The following is a 22,453-nucleotide window of genomic DNA, read 5'->3' as shown; positions in this document are numbered from 1 at the left end:
TGATGAGCCGTGAATGCAGAGGAAGAAGGTTCCAGGAATGAGGGGCAGCAAGAGAGAAGGGATGGATCCGGGATGGGGCAGAGGAGATCCTGGGTTGAGAGAGGAGACTTTGGCTGCCAGAGCGGAGAGTGCGAGTAGGGATGTAGGGAGAGAGAAGATCGGTTAAATAAAGAGGGGCCAGCCCATGCAGGGCTTTAAAGGTGAGTAGCAAAAGTTTGTACCTGATGCGGAAAAGAAAAGGGAGCCAGTGAAGGGAGGAGAACAGAGGGGAGACATGATCATAACGGCGAGCGAGTGAAATAATGCGTGCAGCTGAATGCTGAACAGAAATTAATGGGTGGAGATGAGAGAGGGGAAGCCCTGCCAAAAGGAGGTTACAGTAGTCTAATCGTGAGACCACTAGGGCATGGACCAGTGTTTTTGCGGTAGAAGCTGAGAGGTATGGACGGATTTTGGCGATATTATAGAGAAAAAATCTACAGACTTTGGCTGTAGTCTGGATCTGGGGGATAAATGACAAAGAGGAGTCAAAGATGAAACCGAGACAGCGGGCTTCCTGGACCGGCTGGATAGAGACGTTATTGACAGAAATAGAAAAGGAGTAGTGAAGGGTGGGCTTAGGAGGGAAAACAAGAAGCTCAGTCTTGGACATATTGAGCTTCAGGCGCCGATGGTGCATCCAGTGGGAGACAGCTGTTAACCAGGATGACACTTGCTGCTCTAGCTCAGGCGAAAGATTAGGGGTGGAAAGGTACAGCTGGGTATCATCGGCGTACAGATGCCCCTCCCCCAAATCTCTCGGTTAGCGAGTGCCCACTAGATTTATGGGGCATTTTAACCCAAATGCCTTATCGGGTTTAACTTGAAGGCACCTGCTGTCAATCAAGCGATAGTCATAGGTGATGTTTGCAGGGGCATCGGAAGTGTCCTCCCCCTCCTTTTTTTTAAAGAGCCATGTACAAAATGCCCCAAAGTGCGCACGTCAAAATTTAAAACCTCTTTTGTGTGTGTGTGTGTGTGTGTGTGTTGTGGGCATTTGGGTCAGTGCAGGTTATGATCTGCCCCTGGCCCCATTTTCAATCCCAAAATGCAAGCTAATGCATCCTGTATCCCCAGCTCCGTGCCACCCCAGAATGCCTCTTACACATGTAATAATAATAATAATAATAATAATAATAATTGGAAATGCCAGAAAAGGATGCGATTGCCATGCATTCTTTTTTGCTTTTAAAAGCAATTCAGGGCTAGCCCTGAAGAGACAGTAGCAAAAGCATGTATCGTTTTGCCAGTTGCCTAATTGACAAGAGCAACAAATGTAACATTCGGATTGTAGCATTGATTCGCAAAGGAAAAAAAGTCTTGCGCTTTGCAACATTTCCCCTTTGCTGGAAGCCAGCAAATAGAAGGGAAAGGGAACAAGCAGCTAGCCATGTTCTATCTATCTATATCTGCCTCAAGAATAAAACATGCGCATATTTTGTCAAAAATAATTTTAAAAAATAAAAAAGGGGGAAGGTGCCCGATGGGAGCTCCGTTCCTACCCTGCCTTTGGCCTGACCTGAACTGACTCTTTTCCTCCTGCTACATCCTCTTCCGAGGAGCTTTGCCATTGCCTTCCACTGAGGCTGAGAGAGAGTGACCTGTCAGTTCCAACTGACCCATGGAATCAATTGGGAATAAAAGAGAAATGCAGCACAGGCATTCTGACTGTAGCATCCGCATATAACACTAATAATAATAATAATAATAATAATAACAATAACAATAATAATTTATATTATTATATTTATTTGTACCCCACTTTCCTCCCAAAATTTGAAACTCAAACCAGCTCATTCTAAAAACACAGTACAATTAATTATACAAGTTTAAAACTAGCCATTCTTGGGACTAGAACAATACATTTCAAAGCAGTAATCAAGATTTAAAAGGGATAAATAAAAAAACGGTAGTCTAGACTCCAAAGAGGGTTTTGGCATGTCTGTTTTCCTAGAACCTAATGTCAAAAGGCATCATACTTTCCCCTTAATTACAGGCAGAATACTTAGAAGCTGCAGCAGGGGTTCATATCCAATTCAGACTAGGTGGGGTAAGTATAATTTGAGGAGGTATTAGAAGTGCAAGTGCAAAGTATGGTGGTTTGGGGTTTTTTGTGCATATTTTCAGATCTATTGTTTATGGTGGATATGAGTGTAAATGAATATTAAAGGCTTTAAATTTGATTGCTGCAGTTTGGAACCCAACTCTGACTGAACAGAAATCAGATGTGTAGTCAGACTACTGTGTTATTTTTATACATGGTCAGCAGTGGCTAATCTGAGTACACTTGTCCCTCCACATTCGCTGTGGTTAGGGACACAAGACACCCATGAATGTGGAAAAACTGCAAATAACAAAAACACTATGTTTTTCCGTGAAAGAACACCTCTGTGTGTTCTCACGAGATTACACCACTTCTGCTTTCCAGTCATATGCCACGGCTATATTTTATGTAGTCTAGGAGATGTCGTTCTTGCAAGATTACACGGCTCCAGCATTCTGCCCTTTCTGTATTGTTGCGAGATTACACGGTTCCGGCTTTCAAAACCTCAACAACTGAGGCGCCAAACTCGCGTGTGAGAGAGAGGCCGCCGAAAGCTTTCCAACGCGCATGCGCGGCGGCTATAACAGCCAGGCACTTCCGCTTTGAGGCCTCAGACGAAGTCTCCGAGGCCCCGCCGGGGCTCTGCGCATGCGCGTTCTGGGGTTTTCCCCTTGGCGCCTTTTTAACTCCTTCCGCCGCCTCAGCTTTTCTTGGCCCTTCCGACTGGAAGTGGGGCCTCCAGTTTCTTTTTTTCTTTTTAAATATTTTATTATTTTATTATTAAAACAGTACATGAAAACACTATATATAAAATAACCATACATCTACTAGAACTAAAGAAAAACACGGTGTGGGCGGGGCCGGTGTTCCCCGGGGTGTCGCACCTGGGACTTGCTCCATGTGTAGTGCGGGATTGTTACAAACAAACACTAGAACTGCTGTAACTTTGCCAAAAGAAGAACTAACACTTTATTTCTAAACACAGTCACACAGTAGCACCAGGCGGCTCCAGTTACAGCACTGGGTTTGGCCCCTTTAACATAAACTTCCGATGTCCCAACTCGGCCCTAGTTGCGTCACTGGGTCCAACGGACGGTTGTGCTCTTCTCCCTGGTGCCCCGCTTGTCCCGGGCTTCTTCACAAAGTGCGGGCCCGGAGCGGACGATAGACCCACAATGGACTCTCTGGTCTACCCCTGGCTCCTGGTCTACCGGGTGCTGTTTCAGCCCGGCGTCGCTCCCTCACGACCCACCACGGCTCCTCTCCTGGCCTCAGCCCCTCTCTCCAATTGCTTACTTCGGGGTTCCAGGGTTGCCCTCCGTGTCCTTCGCCTCCTCCCCGAGGGCAGGCAGGGTGAGTCACCAGGACTGGGCCCACGCGGACTCTTCCTCCCAGCGGGTGGTCTCCACGGCCTCGGCGCTCCCCCGTTCCTTCTCCACTTCCTTCTCCTCTCCCTCGTCCCGACTCCTCTCCGCGTCCCCTTCTTCCGGCCAATCTCCTCCCCCTCAGCGCCTCTCCCTCGCTCCTTTCTAGGGCCCCAGGAACTCCACCCCCGCCTCCAGCTGCAAGCCCTAATTGCTTCTTCTTTTCTCGCCAGTTCTTTTCCTCCCCTGCTTCTCCTTCAGGGTCCCCAAGCCCTCCGCTCGTCCGCTCAACCCGACTACTACCCTCTCTTTCTTTACACACGGTTTCTGAGGGAAAAGTGTCCGCGGAGAGTAGGATTGAGTCTTGGGCGGCGGTCGGTTCCAGTCAGGCCTAAGCCACCATTAAAAAGCCCTGTTAATGGGGCAGAAGAGGAGAGTCAGGCCTGCTTCATGCATTTGTTATCCTGAGGGCTTCAATGTATATGTTTGTATGTATGAATATGTTTATATATATATATCCTATGTATATGTGTGTGTTTGTCTCTCTCTTTCTCCCTCTATAGGTTGAATATTTATTCATTTGCTGTGGAAAAAATGTATGAGCTGAGAGGATAAATGTGTTTTGGATAAATGTTACCATAAAAAAGGTCTTCAGTTCCTTAATAATCTTTTAGAGATTATTAATCTTTCTTTAGATTGGCTGTACTTGTGGTCTAGAAATGCAAACAAAAATATTGTGCAGTCAAGGCCTTTGAAGCATTTCCCATTCTACTTAGCGGGTGTCTATGGTGAAATCTTTGGCACTTGCACATTCTCGGAGCTCAGAAAAAAATTCCTGCCGTGGCAGCGGGTGTTGGTGCGGGAGAGCTTGATGCAGGAAACTCTCCTTTGCCACCCAGTGATTTGCAAGGATCATACACTCGGCGATAGTCTCATGAACTTCCAGGGGCTGCTGGGGGACAAGGTCATCTATGTTCTTTTTGTCATCCAGTTGAATTCTGACCTCAACCCCTTCCAATTCCAGTGCCCCACAATTGTCCCGTTTAGCTCTGATGTGCCAGGCAACATTGGTCAGCTTTCCTATGGCCCAGAGCAGCTCCTCCAACTTCGGTTTTCTTGTCTCATCATCTGTGTCTTTGAGCTCTGGAATTTCATCTGCAGCAGTCAAGTCTCCTTCTAGCAAAGCCTGTGCAGCCTCGTAGAAGAGTTTGTAGGAAGAGCGAATGATGGTCCTGTTGTACCAGACTTGTTTAATTTCGTAGGAAGTTTTGTCGAGCTCCCACATGACACTCATGGCATACCTTGAGAACACACATCATCACTGTTTAGTAAGCAAATAAACTTTTCACTGGGTGCAACTGCTAGAGTATTTTGAACATAAGAGAAACCCACACAGTCAGACTGTTTCATTCGCTTAATACTGCTTCTGTGATACATACAGGGCTATAGATATCAGCCAGACAAAACCTACTTGTATTCTTAGTAATGCACCTCTCTGGAATATTGCACTAACCGGATTATAGTTGGTGAATTTTACTTATAGCCAGTTCAAAGGTGCAGAGCTCCATTTTCTTTGAATACCACAAAAGGTTATGTACAAATCTGCTTCCTAAAGACTTAAGTGCTGGAGGAAAGCACAAGACCATATGAGCCTTAGACACAGATCAAACGTATGCGCTCACCTGTCAACACTTCCGAGAAGAGAGCACAAATTGGCACCCAAGATGGCAGGCAGCATGTCGTAATGGTGATCCGGTAGATAGTAAGTGGTGGCCCTGAGAAATTGAGAAAAGAAGAGCAATAATTATCTTTATCGTTCATTTTCTGCTTAACAGACAGACATGTATATCTGACCATTCAGGACACACTATACTCCAATGGGACTTTTATGTAATCACTGGATATTAGGTTCAGTGAAGCACAAACGTGAACCAAAAAGCTTTCATCCCTTCTGCTGTGGACTATTTATATTTATGCCTACTGTAAAGAAAATAAGACGGGCAGCAATTTAAAAAGTACACACTAAAGGTACAAGTAAGGTAACTGCAGAAGAGAGGGAGTGTGACCATTGTACAGGTTGCTTGCTTATGAACTGAAATATTGTACAACCAAATGTACATGCACACCTAAACTTTTTTTGCCAAGAACACCCCATGATAGGTTTGCCTTGAAGTTGCCATAAGTTGGAAACAACTTGAGCGTACACAGCAATAATGACACCAATGTTCTGCGTCTTATTTTTCACAAAGTTCTTACAGAAATAAGGCTGCATGCAGCTTCTTCTCTTTTTAGTACAGTTGGCTGATGGCTTGTAACCAAAGAAACAAAACTCACCTTGCTCTTGCTTCAATGTCAGTGTAAGACCCTGCAGCCACAAAATGAGTGACATCTGCGATATGGACCCCTAGTTCCAAATTTCCATTGGGCAGCATTCTAATTGACAGAGCATTGTCCACATCTTCCCAGCCTTTTGGATCAATGCTGAATTCTAAGTGTGTATCCCTCAGATCTGTGCGTTTTAGTTCTTCTTCTGGAGTCACAAACAAAATGACGTGTAGCTCAAATACACACCCACACCCACCAAGATGGAAACAGTATTAAACTGCCTATAGAATTAAAACCATTCAAAATATTAACTGAAACCCACAGAATAAAAATTGTATAGCACACTTCAACAGAAAGCCTTCTTTGTGAAAACAATCTGTTCCCAAATGCCTGCTGGAACAGAAAGGTCTTCCTATGCTAATGAAAAGACAGCAAAGAGGTTGGTTACCCAGAACGCCTAGCAAGGCATTTCAAGATGAGAGCAGCCACAAGAAGGCACTTTCTTGTACTGCATGAAGAGGAACAATTTTTATTCAGTAACATTCTTATTTTGCACCCTCTATAGTTGCATCCCTGGGGCAAAACCTAACCACTTTGGAGACCAGAGTTCGATTCTCTGCTCAGCCATTAAACCCACTGGGTGACCTTAGGCAAATCACATGCTCTCAGTCTCAGGGGAAAGCAACGGCAAACCACCTTTGAACAAATCTTGCCAAGAAAACCCTATGATGGATTCGCCTTAGGGGTGCCATAAGTTGGAAACGATGTGGAGAGTCACAGCCACAATAGGGGACTCTGCAAGCAGGACTTCAGGAGGACAGCAAAGAAATGGTTTTGGTGGGCCAGGTTATTCCCACCCCAACCCTACCACATCCTTGGACTAAGGACAAGTCCCCAGGAGCAGTTACATTTTCTAGACCAGTATTGGTGTGGCAGACTGGCAGGTTTTCCCCCTAATGTGCCAGGGAGCACTATCAGATGGAGGTTGACCACAAAATTGCACTGGAGGACCTAGAGATTCCTAGACAGGTATTTATATTCCTAGACAAATTATTTGTGATTTTCCCACTTCCATGGGGGTCCTGCACCCCTAATCCCAGTGAATGCAGAGGACCCAGTGTATGTTGTTTTATATTATTAAACGTAATGTGTTGATTTTTTAAAAAATTACCTTGATTGAAATCACAAAGACACCTTCCGTCTCACTTCCGAGCTGCTCGATCGAATCTTCATTATCTGTTACCATTACAATAGGCATCTGACCCAAGAAGTGATGATAGTACCACACGGATGCATTGTAAATACTCCTAGGAACTGAGCAGCCACATTTACTCATCTGCATCATGTTACATCATTTTCAAAAATTAATATAATTCCTAGCGTAGCGATAGTAACAGTCACATTCCCAACTGCGCATGATAACCATTTAATATCAAGCCGCTAGAACAAGTAATCTTGTCCTAATACAATTAACAACTAATCAGAGAGGGGCTTCTTTATGGTGACATCCCAGTTGTGGAATATCTCTCTGAGAGAGAGGCCTGATTGGCATTAACAGCCATTTCATTCTGTGCCAGGTAGAAACAAGGCTTTATGTATCAAAGCCTTTAGGATCTAATTGATCTCCTCCACACTCTTTCCCACACTACAAAGTGTAGAACTGTGGTACCACTTTAACTGCCACAGATCCATTCTATATAATCCTGAGATTCATAGTTTGGTGAAGAATTATAATTCTCAGAGGGCTCAAGCTTCTTCACACTACAAATTCCAGGATTCCTTATGATGCAGACGTAGGATTTAAAGTTGTGTCACACTGGCCTGATACAGGCAGGCCAAAATAAAGCTGCTTTGAGTCACTTTGTAAGCATGTTGTTTAAATGATGCATGCATCCTAAGAGTCCAGAAGCCGCACCAAAGCCTTGCTCCAGTCCTAGGACGCATACATCATTTAAACAGCATACCTCCAAAGTGGCCTGAAGCAGCTTTATTTTGGTCTGTCTGTACAGGCCCTATATTGCCTGGCTTTCTGCGCTACTCCAACCTGGTAATGTTTGGGAGTGACACGGAGGAAACAACGTAGTTTCAGTGCCACTTTAACTGCCATGACTCCATCCTACAGAATCCGGAGATTTACAGTTTGGTGAGGCACCTGCCCTCTTTGGCAGAGGAGGCTTGTCCAACTACAAATCCCAGGACTATACGCCAGGATATGAAAAACACTCTGGAAAGAGCAGCTATTCTGTAAAGAGAAGCTTCTCGGGCCGAGGGTTGGTTTGTTCAGTGAGGTCAGCCAGCATTCAATGATGGAAAACCAGAAAAAGAGACATAGGCACAAACTGGAGGCAGGAATCCATTTCAAAGTTAACAAATGCTTTATTTCTAATATAATGTACAGTCGTCCCTTTGGAGTCAGCCAGAGAACCCGTGATATTGACTATCTCCCTCTCATTCCCCCTCTACTCGTTTCCATTCCCCCTCCCCTACCTCTTTGTTTTCCTCACACACACACACACACACACACACACACACACACACACGCCCCCCCTAGCTTTGCCTTAGAAGATAACAGTCCTTGGCCTCGGAGATGAGGTTCATGCAGCATCAGGAACCTGCTCTTCTAGCAAGATGCCACGGCAGTTTCCATTCCCATTGGATGCGTTCCCCACACTCCTCTGCCACAGCCAGCAGCCCCCTGTTCGACCCCCTCTCTCCTTTTCGCAGTGGGGCTGGATTGGCTCTTCCAAGGCAATGGGGCTCATAGAGAAAGCAGCCCCCCCCCCAGCTCTGTCTCTTAGCCCCATGGCCATATGGCTGTATCAACTACTCAAAGGCAATGGGACTGAGAAAGGGAGCAACCCCCCGCCCCTTTCTATCTCTCTCTCAGCCCCATTGCATTTGAGAAGGCTCAGCTGAACCAGCCCCATTGCAATGGGGCTTCTACCTCTCCTTCCACTTGCCTGTCTTTGCTTCCCTTTAATTTCCAAAGTGCTTCTATCTCTCCCCATTTCCTTTCCTTTCTCACCTATAAAAACCAGAATCTTTGCTTCTCTCTGTTCCTTATCACACGAGCAACATTTGAAGTTATCCCAGGGTCAGTGCAAAGGCAATGTGAAGACAATGCAAGGGCAATCATGGGGCTTCAATCAGGACCCATCCTAAATGCAATCGGGGGGTCATTCCAGGGTTAGGTAAATTCAAGGGAAAAGAGTTACCTAAACCTGGAATGAGCCCCGACTGGGCTTAACATGACTCCTGATTGAATCCCCATGATTGCCCCTGCATTGCCTTCACATTGACCCTGGAATGACTTTAAATTGTGCTTGTGTGATAAGGGCCTGAGCCCCATTGCCTTGGAAGAGCCAATCCAGCCCTACTGCGAAAAGGAGGGAGGGGGTCGAACAGGGGGACGCTGGCTGTGGCAGAGGAGTGTGAGGAACACATCCAATGGGAATGGAGGCTGCCGTGGCATCTTGCTAGCAGAGCAGGTTCCTGATGCTGGCAGATAGATGCTGCCTGAACCCCATCTCCGAGGCCAAGGACTGTTATCTTCTAAGGCAAAGCTAGGGGGGGCATGTGTGTGTGTGTGTGTGTGTGTGTGTGTGTGTGGAGAACAAATAGGTAAGGAGCAAGAGGAGGGAGCATGGAAAGGAGCTGGGGTTGAACGTTGCACACTGTCCAGCTTTCAGGACCTCCAGGGAAGACATAAAAAATGGATGTCTAAAAAAATGTTAAAAAAAACTATCAAAGTCTATAGGTTACATATCTTCTACAATGTCCTAAAAATTGTTGGTCTTCCAGGCATCCCTGGCCACGATCCGGGCACTTCGCCTTAAGGCCATTCTTCCCTCTTGTCCTCTTGGTGCAGTCATCATTATTGGTGGAGCACTCTTGGATCGGACTGGCTGAGGAAAGGTCATCTGGAAGGTCTGAGGAGGAACACTATGGGGTCTTGCTGGTTGAGGGAAGGCCATCTCAAAGGTCTGAGCAGGAACACTCTGGGGGTGATCAAGGCCTTGCTTAGGAGCTCTTTGAGCCATTCCTGGCCCTTGTCTTTGGTTCCTCTGCTGAGCGGCCTGAGGTCTGGCGGGCTGATGGTTGGGATACTGTAAGAAACGTGGCAACCTCCTCTGTCAAAGACAAAAAAGAATAATAAGACAGGGAGGACGCTGGGTCTAGAGAAAGGCAGGGAGCAAGCCTTGGGAGCCAAGACCATCTCTGATCCCTGTGTCCTCCAGCTCCCGGAGGACGCTAGGACCAGGGAAGGCAGGGAGCAAGCCTTGGGAGCCAAGGGCTTTTGAGCCCATTCTAAAGACTGGACAGATGAGATGGAGGTTTAAGGGCAGATTCCCTTGTATAATTCAGTAATTGATCTAAACCTTCAGAATGCCCAGGTTTCCTTTAGTTGGGGTCAGACCAGATGCTCTCAGGGTCAGTTTTGGGGTTTGGAATAATTCAGATTTCAGAAGACCAGATAAAGGAGACTGGGGCTCTACTCTGAACATTTCTTCTGATAATGGACTCAGGTTTTCAAAAACAGTCATTTCTGGATTTTTGCAACAACAAAAAAGAGTCTGCAATGCAAAAAGGCAAGAGACTTCCTTCCAGCCTTGTTTTTTTCTCTTTTTTAAAAGAAAAATAAAATGAAATACAGTTAGCTGGCCCCTTTTCAGCATGTCAATGGGGATGCTTTGTTGGAGAGTTCCTGCATGGCAGAATGGGGTTGGACTGGATCAGGGCCCTTCTTTGGGTCGCTTCCAACTTTATGATTCCATGATTCTATAGCACTCTTATCTTACTGTGATTTTGTTTTTAAATTTATAAGGTTTTAAAGTAATAAAGTCTTATAATGCAAGTCATGCACTGATGAACTATTTTTTATTGATTAATTTTATATCCTGCCTTTCTCACAAAATAGGATTCTCTTAAAGGGGTTTGTTTTTTATAAAAAGAAAGGAACGTATAGACAGATAGATAGATAGATAGATAGATAGATAGATAGATAGATAGAGTGAGTCTTGGAATTAAAAATTGTGTGTGTCTGTCTGTCTGTCTGTCTGTCTGTCTTGGAATTAAAATTCCCTCTTGGAAGTGGGAATGAAATGTTGTGTGGATGCAGCCTGGGTTCTTAGCTCGGCTCAGAAGTTGGAATGCAGTTCTTTGCAGAGCTGGGGAGTTCCCAGAATCCCCCAGCCAGCTCTGGCAGGGTAGGGTTGCCATAAGTCAGGACCTCCAAACCGGGACAAATGTAGGGCAAATGTAGGACAACCTTTTCAAATGTAGGGCACATTTTATAAAAATGGAGGACATGCGGAAAAAATTGATGCTTTTTAAAAATGTTAATATAAATGCATGTTTCTTAGGCATGATCAAAATGGAGGACATTTGGGCATTATTCCTAGTCAGATGGCAGAAATGGACTTCCTTTTCTGCCCAAACCACCCCCCTCCATTCCAAAACACACACAACAGCACATTTGGGCACTTCCCGTGGCTTTACTTAACATGGCCTCTTGCATAGTTCAGAGGCTTATTCCATAATCAAACCCCTTGAGTTTAACACTTAGCATGGTTTAACGTGGCTATGCATATTGAACATGTCAAGGTGGTTTCACAAGAAGTGGATTTGCCGTTTCAGGTTTCTTGCACCAACTCTACTTCTCAGAAGTGTGTACTTAGTCAAGGAACTTTGATTTTTTTTCACTGCACATGAGTTTGTAAAAATCAGAGCAGCTAACATTGGCCATGCCTGAGAGGCTTGCTGATATCAATATTACCATCACCATCATCACCATCATCACCATCATTGTCACAACAAGGGAGACTTGTTAGCATTAAAAGCACAAAAAATACACCAAAACCACACTTTGGAAGGTGACACTCTCTCAACTTCAGAAGCTGACTCAAATCACATCATCACCACACTATCCTTGTCGAAGCAAGGGACAATTGTTAGCATTAAAAGCATCAAAAATACACAGAAAAGGCACTTTAAAATGCACTTTAAAAATACAGTTTAAAAAATACAGCTTAAAATGCACTTTAAAAATACAGTTTAAAAATACAGCTTAAAAATGCACTTTAAAAATATAGTTTAAAAATACAGCTTAAAATGCACTTTAAAAATACAGCTTTAAAATGCACTTTAAAAATACAGCTTTAAAATGCACTTTAAAATACAGTTTAAAAAATACACCTTAAAAATGCACTTTAAAAATACAGCTTTAAAATGCACTTTAAAATACAGTTTAAAAAATACAGCTTAAAATGCACTTTAAAAATACAGTTTAAAAATACAGCTTAAAAATGCACTTTAAAAATATAGTTTAAAATGTACTTTAAAATACAGTTTAAAAAATACAGCTTAAAATGCACTTTAAAAATACAGTTTAAAAATACAGCTTAAAATGCACTTTAAAAATACAGTTTAAAAATACAGCTTAAAATGCACTTTAAAAATACAGTTTAAAAAACACATACAGTACTTCCTCCTTCTCCTTCTCCTCCTCTTCCTCTTCATCCTCCTCCTCCTCCTCCTCCCTGGCACCAAAAAAGGGCAAAGGAAATGGCCCTTTCCTTTCCCCTCTGGCTGCAGCCCAGCCCAACAGAGGAGGAACTCCTCCTCCTGAGTCTGGCTGGCCAATGGGGGCAGACTGGGGCTGGAACAGCCCCGCCCCCTGCCAGCCCTCACAGGCTCAGGCCTGGAGGACCCAGCCTGAGGAGGAGGAAGTCCTCCTCATTAGCCCTGCGCGCAGCTCTGCAAGGGCCAGCAAAGGCAACCTCATCCACCCGGGACAAGGAGGAAACCGTGCAGGGACGCCCCCTAGTGGTCAAAACCCGGGATTGTCCCGCCCCCAGCCGGCTTATGGCAACCCTATGGCAGGGGGATTCTGGGAGTTATCGTCCCCCAAGCTCTGGTTTAGCATTTGGAGATGGGGAGTGGGTGGGTGCGTGGGAGTGAGAGAGACTCTTTTCTCTCCTCTCTCTTGGGTCCTACTTTGGGAGAGAGGCAGAATATCAATCAATCTGTGGGCTACTTCCAAAACCTGGATGGGAAAAGCAAACTGTGACTGGGAGGAAATCCACTTCCAGATTGGTAAAAAACCCAGATATCTATATCTGTATCTATGTATAAATGTTAAACAGTTTATGGTGTGCTAGCAACCACAGGGGCTTCCAGGAAATCCTTCTCCTCTTTTTATAACATAATAATAATAATAATAATAATAATAATAATAATAACAATAATAATTTTGGAATTGGGGAGGATGGCTGGGAGGACCACAAAACAATGACCCAGGGCCACAAATGACCCATAGCTGCCCTATTTAATCCTCTTACTCCATAGTGGTTTGGTCACTGGACTACTGTGACTCTGGAGTCCAGGGTTCGATTCCCAACTGAACCATACAAAGCCACTGGTGATCTTTTGTAAGCCACAAATGCATCTGAGGAAGTAGATTGAAGTCTAAGAAAGCTCATGCTCCAATTTCTTTCTTTCAGTGAGTCTCAAAAGTGCTACAATATCTCTCCACTTATTATTATTATTGTTATTATTATTGGATCTAAATGCATTTGAGGAAAACTCTAGGAAAAATGACATCCAGGAAAACTCATGCTGTCAATGTGTTTCTTTCAGTTAGTCTCAAAGGGGCTACAAGATCTCTCTACATGTTGTAGTTATTGCATCTGAAGAAGCAGACGGTCTCCAAAAGCTCATGCTGTCAATTTCTTTCTTTCAGTTAGTCCCAAATGTGCTACAAGATCTCTCTACATATTGTTGTTGTTATTTTTAGCACTGCGTCTAAATGCATCTGAGAAAGTAGATTGAAGTCCAGGAATCCTCCCTTTCTTTCCCCCTAAATGAACCTGAGGAACGCAGCCCCCCTTTTCCCACTCCTCTTTGTGTGTGTGGGAGGCTCTTAGGCTCTCACAACGGTGGCACTTACTCTGGACCCCCCTTCCCAAAATCCTGGCTACGTCCCTGCTTCCCCCTTTCCTTCTGCTTCTTATCAAATTTCTTATAGTTCTGCCTCTAAACCTTTCTCTTCAACTCCTTCTCCTTTTAACTAGAATTTCTAGACTTATACATGAATATATACACAGCAATAAAACCCAAATCAACAAAGCACTGTCCCCTATTCTCTCCCACCACATGAAATTGCACAAATAAAGTGAAGAAACTGGGCAATGCTTACTTCTGCGATGGCATCGAAACATTCAAACTGAAACTCCACCACGGCCTTGAAATTGACGGCCACCAGATAGATCAATCCAAGGCAAAACAGGTGGTAGCTGGAGTATGCAGTTGATTCCATGAGTCCTCCACTGAAATACAATACCTGGAGCACCTGGAAAGGGCTCTGACCAGTTGCTTGGGACCAAATCCATAGCAAGGCAAGGACCTTCAGGGCAGTAAAATCCGCCATCTTCAATGGCAGACTGAATACACTCTGGGGGCTTGAGGGCTAATTCAGCTGGATTCCCTTGTGAGGTCATTCTGGCTGGTCATTATCAGCTCAGCAGCACCACGTCTACCAAACACTGCCTATCCTGTTCTCTCCCATGGCAACACCATTGCCTATCCTGTGTGTTAGTTAAATTCCTGCAGAGTTGGAAGAGGCTGCAAGGGCCATCCAGGCCAACCCCATTCTGCAGCCAATTCATGCTTCTCCTGCATCTTTTAATCAATGGGAAAATTGTGTTAATAGCTGTCATTCCCACATTTAAGGCAGCATTGAAGATCTGGGCGCAATGTCATCTAGGGGTATATTGGAGATTGGTGATCCCACATAGTGTTCTTTGGCCTGTTACAGACAGCCAAAATAAAGCTCCTTCAAGTCACAGTGGAGGTATGGTGTTTCAATGATGCATGTGTCCTAAGAGTCCAGAAGTTGCACCAAAGCCACACTCCAGCCCTAAGGACTGGCGTTTGGCTTTGGTGTGGCTTCTGGACTCTTAGGACGCATGCATCATTGAAACACCATACCTCCACTGTGACTCGAAGGAGCTTTATTTTGGCAGTCTGTAACAGGCCCTTGTTTCTCTACAGCAGCAGACTTTTCTGAGCTTCCTTTTTTTATTTTAAAGCCATAATCGAGCAAGTTTAACATTCAACAGGATGGTGGACGATAATATTTGTCACCAACTTGTTATCATTTTGCAATTGCATGATAATGCAAAAAAGAGCACTGGTATTTTGATTGTTCTTCTTTCTTTGTTTGTTCAACCTTTATTAGGCGTACAACGCCATACATTTACAATAAAACTTCAGGATCATTGTTATGAAATGTAAGCCATAAATTGGTTGCCTCCACTAGAAAACTGGACATTAACCTGGTAGTATGCTGGTTCCGATCTTCTAATAAATACTCCACTGATAACCCATCCAAACAAATATTCATTTCCAATAACCTCCTTGAAATTTACATTTTAATATTTTAACATTTCCCCTAGGAATTATATACAGTGGACAAAACAATAAAAGATGAAGAAGAATGTCAGGAGCTTATGCACAATGACATGTATGATTAAAAAACAGAGTCTGTAATATCTGCCCCAGTCACATTTGAGGGGTGTACATTCAGCCTTGCAAATAGGAAGGCCTTCCGTGACAACAGCAACGAAAGAGTTTGGAAATAATCTGGAATCCTACCATGCAAGGAGGGAATACCGAGCATCGATGGAGAAGAAACCCTAGGAGGTTTTGGATATGACAGCTGATATTCTCTCTCCACAAGGCAGAGGTTGTTTCAGTTGTTTAAAAGGGTGCTACTGTATTGAGAGGGAATGCAGTATTCTTCCACAGAAAGAAGGGTGACGATAGAAAGTTCCATGGCAGTTGAGGGCTCACCCAGAAGCCTGTTGTACAGAGATGCTGAGTTCTTGGCAGGAAGAGAAATTGAGATTTTGGGCAGAGAGACAGTTAAGGTAAGTTGGGTTTAGGTGGGGAATGATATTGCTTTTCTTCCAGAGAAATAAATCTTGATTCTGCCCATGGAAGGAGGGTAATCTCCTTGTAAAAACATTATTTTATCCTATGGTAAAGTATATACTCTGTTCATAGGTAAAGCTCTCAATGGAGTTTATAAAGAAATACATATTTTTTTTTCTGCCCATAGAAGGAAGGCAATCTGCACTGAGTACTTGTGAAGGCATTGTTTTATTCCAAGGTAAATTATGTACTCTGCTCATAGGTAAAACTCTCAATGGAGTTTACAGATTAAATAACAACCACAAAAATCATCAGTCTGTTAAATAAATATACATAATTTAGGAAAGATTGTCTCCCTTCTATCATGTTTTCATGTTCTTCGTATCAAAATGTGAAGCTGCCTTTAGTCTATCTGCCACAGTGCCCTCTAAGCTTTTTTAAGATGGATAAATAGAACCCTAATTTCCAAGTTACAAGAAATGAAACTCCATTTTGTTCTCTGCTAGTCAGACCTCAGCTGGACTACTAGGGATTGTCATATGTATATCTCCTTCCAGAAAGCTACTATGAAAGCTCTGGTTTGATCCTTACTATGACCATTACTACTGTTTGTGTGTATGTGCCTTCGAGTCTTATGTTGATTTATGACAACTCCATGAATTTCATGGAACCTTATCACATATGGGGGGGGGGGGGGGGGTTTGCAGCTCAGATCCGCAGTCACTCCCATTCTAGCAAGGCAAAGCGTGATGTTTTTTCACACCAGATCCAGAGTCACTTCTGTCTACCAATGTGAATTAAGGGTAAAACATGATGTTTTACCACACCTGGTTGCCTTTCTGTTGCCCTTCCGAACTGAGGGGGAAGCGGAGTCAGTTCTATTCCAAGCAAGTCACGTGATACGGATTCAAGCAAAGCGGAGTGAGTGCACATTGTATTACCTCACCGGAGGGTTCAATGATTCAAATTGGCCCCTTTGCACATGCTCAGTGGGGCTCTGGATGCTGTCCTCCTTCCCTGCCCCCTCCTTAGCTGTTATCCTTCATCGGGGTCTAGGAGAAGGCAGGGGATGATGGGATAGGTGGCAGGTTGGCAGAGAGGGTGAGGTGGGGATGCAGGAGCAGTCTGGGGATGATGGGATGGGTGGCATGGGGTCACTGGGACCAGGATTGGGATGCTGAAGAAGGCAGGGGATGGTGGGATAGGTCGCAGGGGGTTGCTGGGGCCAGGATTGGGATGCAGGAGAAGGCAGAGGATGATGGGATAGGTCACTGGGGGTCACTGGGGCCAGGATTGGGTTGCAGGAGAAGGCAGGGGATGATGGGATAGGTTGCAAGGGGTTGCTGGGACTAGGATTGGGATGCAGGAGAAGGCAGGGGATGATGGGATGGGTGCCAGGGTGGCAGAGGGGGCGAGATGGGGTGAAGGAGGAGGAGGGAAATGGCGGAGCAGGATGCAGGGGGCCAAGGGGGGCAACATCGGAGTGGTTTTCCACACCAGACCAATTCGAAGTGAAATCGAAGTGAGCTTGAATGCGAATTCTGTGAATTCACTTTTTTTCTGAATTCATCAAAATGAGGAGTCACTTTGGAATCACTGCGGAAGCGCCACGGAAGGAGCTCCCATAGAAAGGAATGGCGTCTGATAACACATTCACATTGTGACGTGAATCTGCATCATTGGAAGCGCAGTCACGTCGGACCTGACCTGCAAAAGCTCTAAAAATCTCCGTGTGATAGACCTCATAGAGTCATCTCAGGCAAGGAATACTCAGAGGCAGTTTTAGCAGTTTTATTGTTAACTGCCATCAAGTCGACTTCGACTTATAGCAGCCCTCTGAGTGAGAGACCCACAGGTCCCCCTGTCATCTGGCTCCCTGTTCAGGTCTTGCAGACTCAGGTTAGCTGTGGCTTCCTTGATTGAATCTATCCATCTGTATGCAGTCTTCCCCTATTCCTACTGCCTTCCACCTTGCCAAGTATTATTATCTTTGCTAGTGAATCATGTCTTCCCATGATATGGAAAAGTGCAACAGTCTCCATTTAGTCATTGTGGCTTCTAGGGATAGTCCAGGCTTCATTTGCTCTGTGACCCATTTATTTGTTTTTTAGCAGTCCATAGAACTCTTCTCCAGCACCCCATCTCAAATGATTCTCTTCCTATCCACTTAACTGTCCAGGTTTTGCAGCCATACATAGAAAGTGGAAATATGATGGCACGAGGGTGGTGGGACAGAGAGAGGGCCTCCTGAGAAGACCTCAAAACATGACCAGCTTCATAGGGGAGAATACAGTCATTCAGAAATCCTGGAACCAGATGTATAGGCCATATTTCCACAAAGATCATGCTTCCCCAAAGAGGCAGCAGTCATCATGTGGGTTGTGAAATAAAATCAAAGGTTCCTGTCTTCTCTTGACTCCTGGTTGTTGAACTTGGAGAGTGAAATTTCCTATAATAACATTACCAAGAACAATCATCTTTTTTGCAAAAACTTCAAAAAACAAGTGGTTTGAGTGTTGGACTAAGACTCTGGAGATGAGGGTTTGATTCCCATCTCGGCCATGGAAACCCACTGGGAGAACTTGGGCAAGTCACACTCTCTCAGCCTCAGGGGAAAGCAATGGCAAACCTCTGCTGAACAAATCTTGGCAAGAAAATCCAATGATGGGTTCACTTGAGAGTTGCCATAAGTTGGAAATGACATGAAGGTGCATAACAACAACAACAGCAACAACAACAACAACAACAACAACAACCAAAGCATGATTAGTGTATAACAAAGTTGTTGTTGTTGTTGTTGTTGTTGTTGTTGTGTGCTTTCAAGTCATTTCTGACTTACGGCCACCACCCTAAGGCAAACTTCTCAGTGGGTTTTCTGGGGCTGAGAGTGTGTGATTTGCCCAAGGTCACCTGGTGCATTTTCATGGCCAAGCAGAGAATCGAACCCTGGTCTCCACATTGTAGTTTGAGCATAAATACCCTGCAACATTAAACACATGAAAATTGGGACATGCGTGGCCAAGCAACATGTAAGTTGTGGTCAAGATGGCAAAAATTATTAATGAAGAACAGCACACAAGCTAGAAGAAGCTGCAGTAGGGCAACCATTTCTGTCTGAATAGTGAAACTTGTTTTTCTGAGGAAGATAGTCTCTTTGCAAGAGTAGTATCACAGCTTATGTCTGAGAATGGTCCTTTCCTTTATTTTGCTTTGTTGTACCTCAAAACTGCTCAGCCTTGGTGCAACTATTTGATTTTTACTGCTCTCCAGGCCTGTAGCACATAAAAGGACACCCACACTCATTGCAAGGGGTAAAGGATCCAGAACTCTTACTGAGTGCTTGGCAGGAAGGAATAAAATCGTTAAATCTTTAATGAGGAGATTATCACATGGTTTTTTTATCTGATCTGGGCAGAGGCTGTCTCCAAACTGGCGGCATCCAGTACCTGGGTCAGGACTTCTCCTGTACTGAGCAACGAACAAAAAAGAACTGTTTTTTGTTCAGTACAGGAGATGTCCTGATTTGGGTCCAGGATGCCTCCTATCTGGGCATGCAGCTGTGCGATAACATCCATTTTTACACAATCTCATCCTGTGCCCAGATCGGGAGAAAACAACTGGTGCAATAATCTCCTTAGTTTATGAGGCTGAAAGTAGTACAGTACCTGGAGATATTCTGTCTGTTCATCTTTGCACGACAGAGAGAACATCAATGGACATTGAGCAATGGATTCAAGCTACAGGGAAAGAGATTCCACCTAAACATTAGGAACATTTCTGAGAGCAAGAGTTGTCCAACAGTGGAACACGCTGCCTCAGAGTGTGGAAGAGTCTCCTTCTTTGGAGGATTTTAAACAAAGGCTGGATGGCCATCTTTCGGGGGGTGCTTGGATTGTATCTTCCTGCATGGCAGAATGGGGTTGGACTGGATGGCCCTTGGGGTATCTTCCAATTGTAGGATTCTAGGGAGCTTATCGCATTGCTTATTAAAATGAATTTACTTCGCCTGGCTTAAATTTTTAATCTAGCGGCATCCTGATATTAACATAAGGATTTTGCCACCGAATTTGTTTAAGAAATCACAGGCAACATTCCCCATGAAAGCTACATGGGGAAAAATATTATGAAATGAACAGCTCCCAGACTCATTCTGGCCGTATTTTCAGTTTCATTCTCAATTCATTCTGACCTCTCCTCTGTTTATATCATGATTTTTACAAAAACAGAAGCATGTGTACATGAAGGTGCTGTCTTATCAAGGAAGCAGGACCTTGCAGTTTTAAAAATCATCACTTGAGCAGAATAGAGATCTTGCCTTTCTTTGCTCCAGAATGCCCCTAAATGCACGCTAGGAGGTATGGAGGGCATTTCTACAACGTTTGAATTTTTTTTGCAATTTTTTTCAAAGGTATTTTTGTATTCAAATGCTCCCCAAATGCTCATAAGGACAGAGGTTCTTAACCTTTTCTTTACCAAGGAGCCTTTTTAAATATCTCTTGTTGCCATGGACCTTCCAACTTAAGATTTAAGCAATCATAATAATCATAGTAATAATAATTGAACACTGAACCATTAACAATTACACCTTCTGTTACTCCTTCCCTTAGAGGTGCCAGAGATGGAGGGAAGATTTTTTTCATGTTTTTCCCCACCAGTTTCTAGCTGGAGTGTATTGAATGGTAATGCACAGGCCCAGCCAGCTAGTAATCTACACAGGCTTTGCTGGATAGACCTTCAATTCTTTGTGGACCCCCTGTGAGGACACTGTGGCCCCCTCAAGAGTCTCCAAACCACAGGTTAAGAACCACTGCACTTGAAGGCATGCATGGGGTGCATTTTCACCTGGTTTTTTTTTTTTTTTTTAGATTGTAAGCCTGAGGGCAGGGAACCGCCTAATTAAAAGATTTATAAATAAAGGTTAATAATAATAATAATAATAATAATAATAATAATAATAATAATAATAATTGATGGTGTCTTCCTGCATGGCACAAGGTTGGACTGGATGGCCCCTGAGGTCTCTTTCAACTCTAGGATTCTATCCTACATTGTCCTCGTATGTTGTAAATCTTCACTCAGGTAGTTATCAGATGGTCATGTTTCACCATCCTGTTATTACGGTGGTTCCCAGTCTTTGGGGTCCTCCAGATGGACTACATCTCCCATAACCTTCCATTATGAAGCCAAGCCCTCCCTTCAGTCCATCTGCCTTGGTCCAGGCCTCGGAGGTAGAGACGAACTGCTGGACCTCTTACCCTTTCCCTCCACCACTCCCTTCTCCTTCTGTGTCATGTCTTTTTAGATTGTAAGCCCGAGAGCAGGGAACCGTCCAACTAAAAAGATTGCATGTACAGCGCTGTGTAAATTTACAGCGCTTCATAAATAAAGGTTAATAATAATAATAATAATAATATTTGCTGACTATTGGCCAAATTGGCTGTGGCTTCTGGGAGCAAGTGGAGGACCAAAGGTCAGAACCATTGGGAACCAGCTCTCCAGATGAGCAATGGAGAATGCATGGCAGCTGTTTCTGCAATCCCAGTGGATGAAGTGGTACTCTATAAAAACCTGTCGGCTAGTCTAGACCAGACCTGATCCACTGAATCAATGATTGAATGGGGATCAACCCATAGAGAAATCCAGTTGATTCAATGCCTCCCCTTTAGTGGGGTTAGCAATAGGATTTAGACCGATGGGAAATGGTTACACTAGTGGAATGTATGCAGCCATGAATTGAACAATGGCCCAAATGGTACAACTACCAATGCAATTCTAGGCTGCATCAATAGAAGTATAGTGTCTAGCTCAAGGGAAGTAATAGTGCCACTCTATTCTGCTTTGGTCAGACCTCACCTGGAATTCTGTGTCCAGTTTTGCGCACCACAATTCAAAAAGGATATTGAGAAGTTGGAGTGTGTCCAGAGGAGAGTGACCAAAATGGTGAAGGTTCTGGAAACCATGCCTTAGGGAGCTGGGTGTGCTTAGCCAGGTGAAGAGAAGGTTGAGAGGTGATACGATACCTTGTTTAAATATTTAAATAGGTGTTATATTAAGGATGGAGCAAGCTTGTTATCTGTTGCTCCAGAGACTAGAACATGGAACAAACGATTCAAATACAGGAAAAGAGATTCCGCCTCAACATTAGGAGGAACTTTCTGGCAGTAAGAACTGTTTGACAGTGGAACACACTCCCTTGGAGAGTGGTGGAATCTCCTTCTTTGGAGGTCTTTAAACAGAAACTGGATGACCATCTGTTGGGGATGCTTTGATTGTGAGTTCCTTAATGGCAGGGATTGGACTGGATGGCCCTTGTGGTCTCTTCCATCTCTAGGATTCTATGATTCTATGTGAGGGAATTTGCACATTCTTTGGCAAGCATTTTTGACTTTGTTCTGCTTTTAGGAGGAAGATAAGGTAGAAGCTCTGCCTATGGACAGTAGCCCCATCACCGTCAATAGCACCGGCTTTGGGAAGGAGACAGTAGTTCCCAAGAAATCGGTCTATAAGACCAGTCACCGTCCTTTCATCTTTTGTCTGATAGGAATCTATAGCTGTCAGTGGCAGAAGTACAACCAGAGAAGTACAACAGTAAAGCCAGGGAAGTGCTGCTGTGGCAAGGTAAATGTGGATTTCCACTCTTTGATGAGGAGCTCGAAAACCCATGCACAGGTATACAGGAAGATACAGATTTTAAAGGAAAATGGGTTTAATAATGTTGACTGGGCTATAGCTCTTGTTAAGCAAACTG

At 44.2% G+C, this 22,453-nt stretch overlaps 1 protein-coding gene across 11 annotated transcripts in view; it reads left to right on the top strand.

Annotated features, from left to right (window-relative positions):
- GALNT13 (polypeptide N-acetylgalactosaminyltransferase 13) overlaps window positions 1-22,453 on the top strand; it is a 360,918-nt gene that overhangs the window by 52,553 nt on the left and 285,912 nt on the right. The window contains exon 1 of one of the 11 annotated variants that reach the window (XM_089520004.1): window positions 22,114-22,323. The exons of the other annotated variants lie outside the window; for them this stretch is intronic. The gene's annotated coding sequence lies outside the window, so the exon portion shown is untranslated. Of the gene's footprint in view, window positions 1-22,113; window positions 22,324-22,453 lie in introns of those variants that run through there. 11 annotated transcript variants of the gene reach the window in all.

This window comes from Sceloporus occidentalis, unplaced genomic scaffold (assembly GCF_023333645.1).
Source record: "Sceloporus occidentalis isolate IW3139 unplaced genomic scaffold, rSceOcc1.0.p SCAF_4, whole genome shotgun sequence".
Taxonomy (NCBI): Eukaryota; Metazoa; Chordata; class Lepidosauria; order Squamata; family Phrynosomatidae; genus Sceloporus; species Sceloporus occidentalis.
This window is presented reverse-complemented; position numbering and strand designations above follow the sequence as displayed.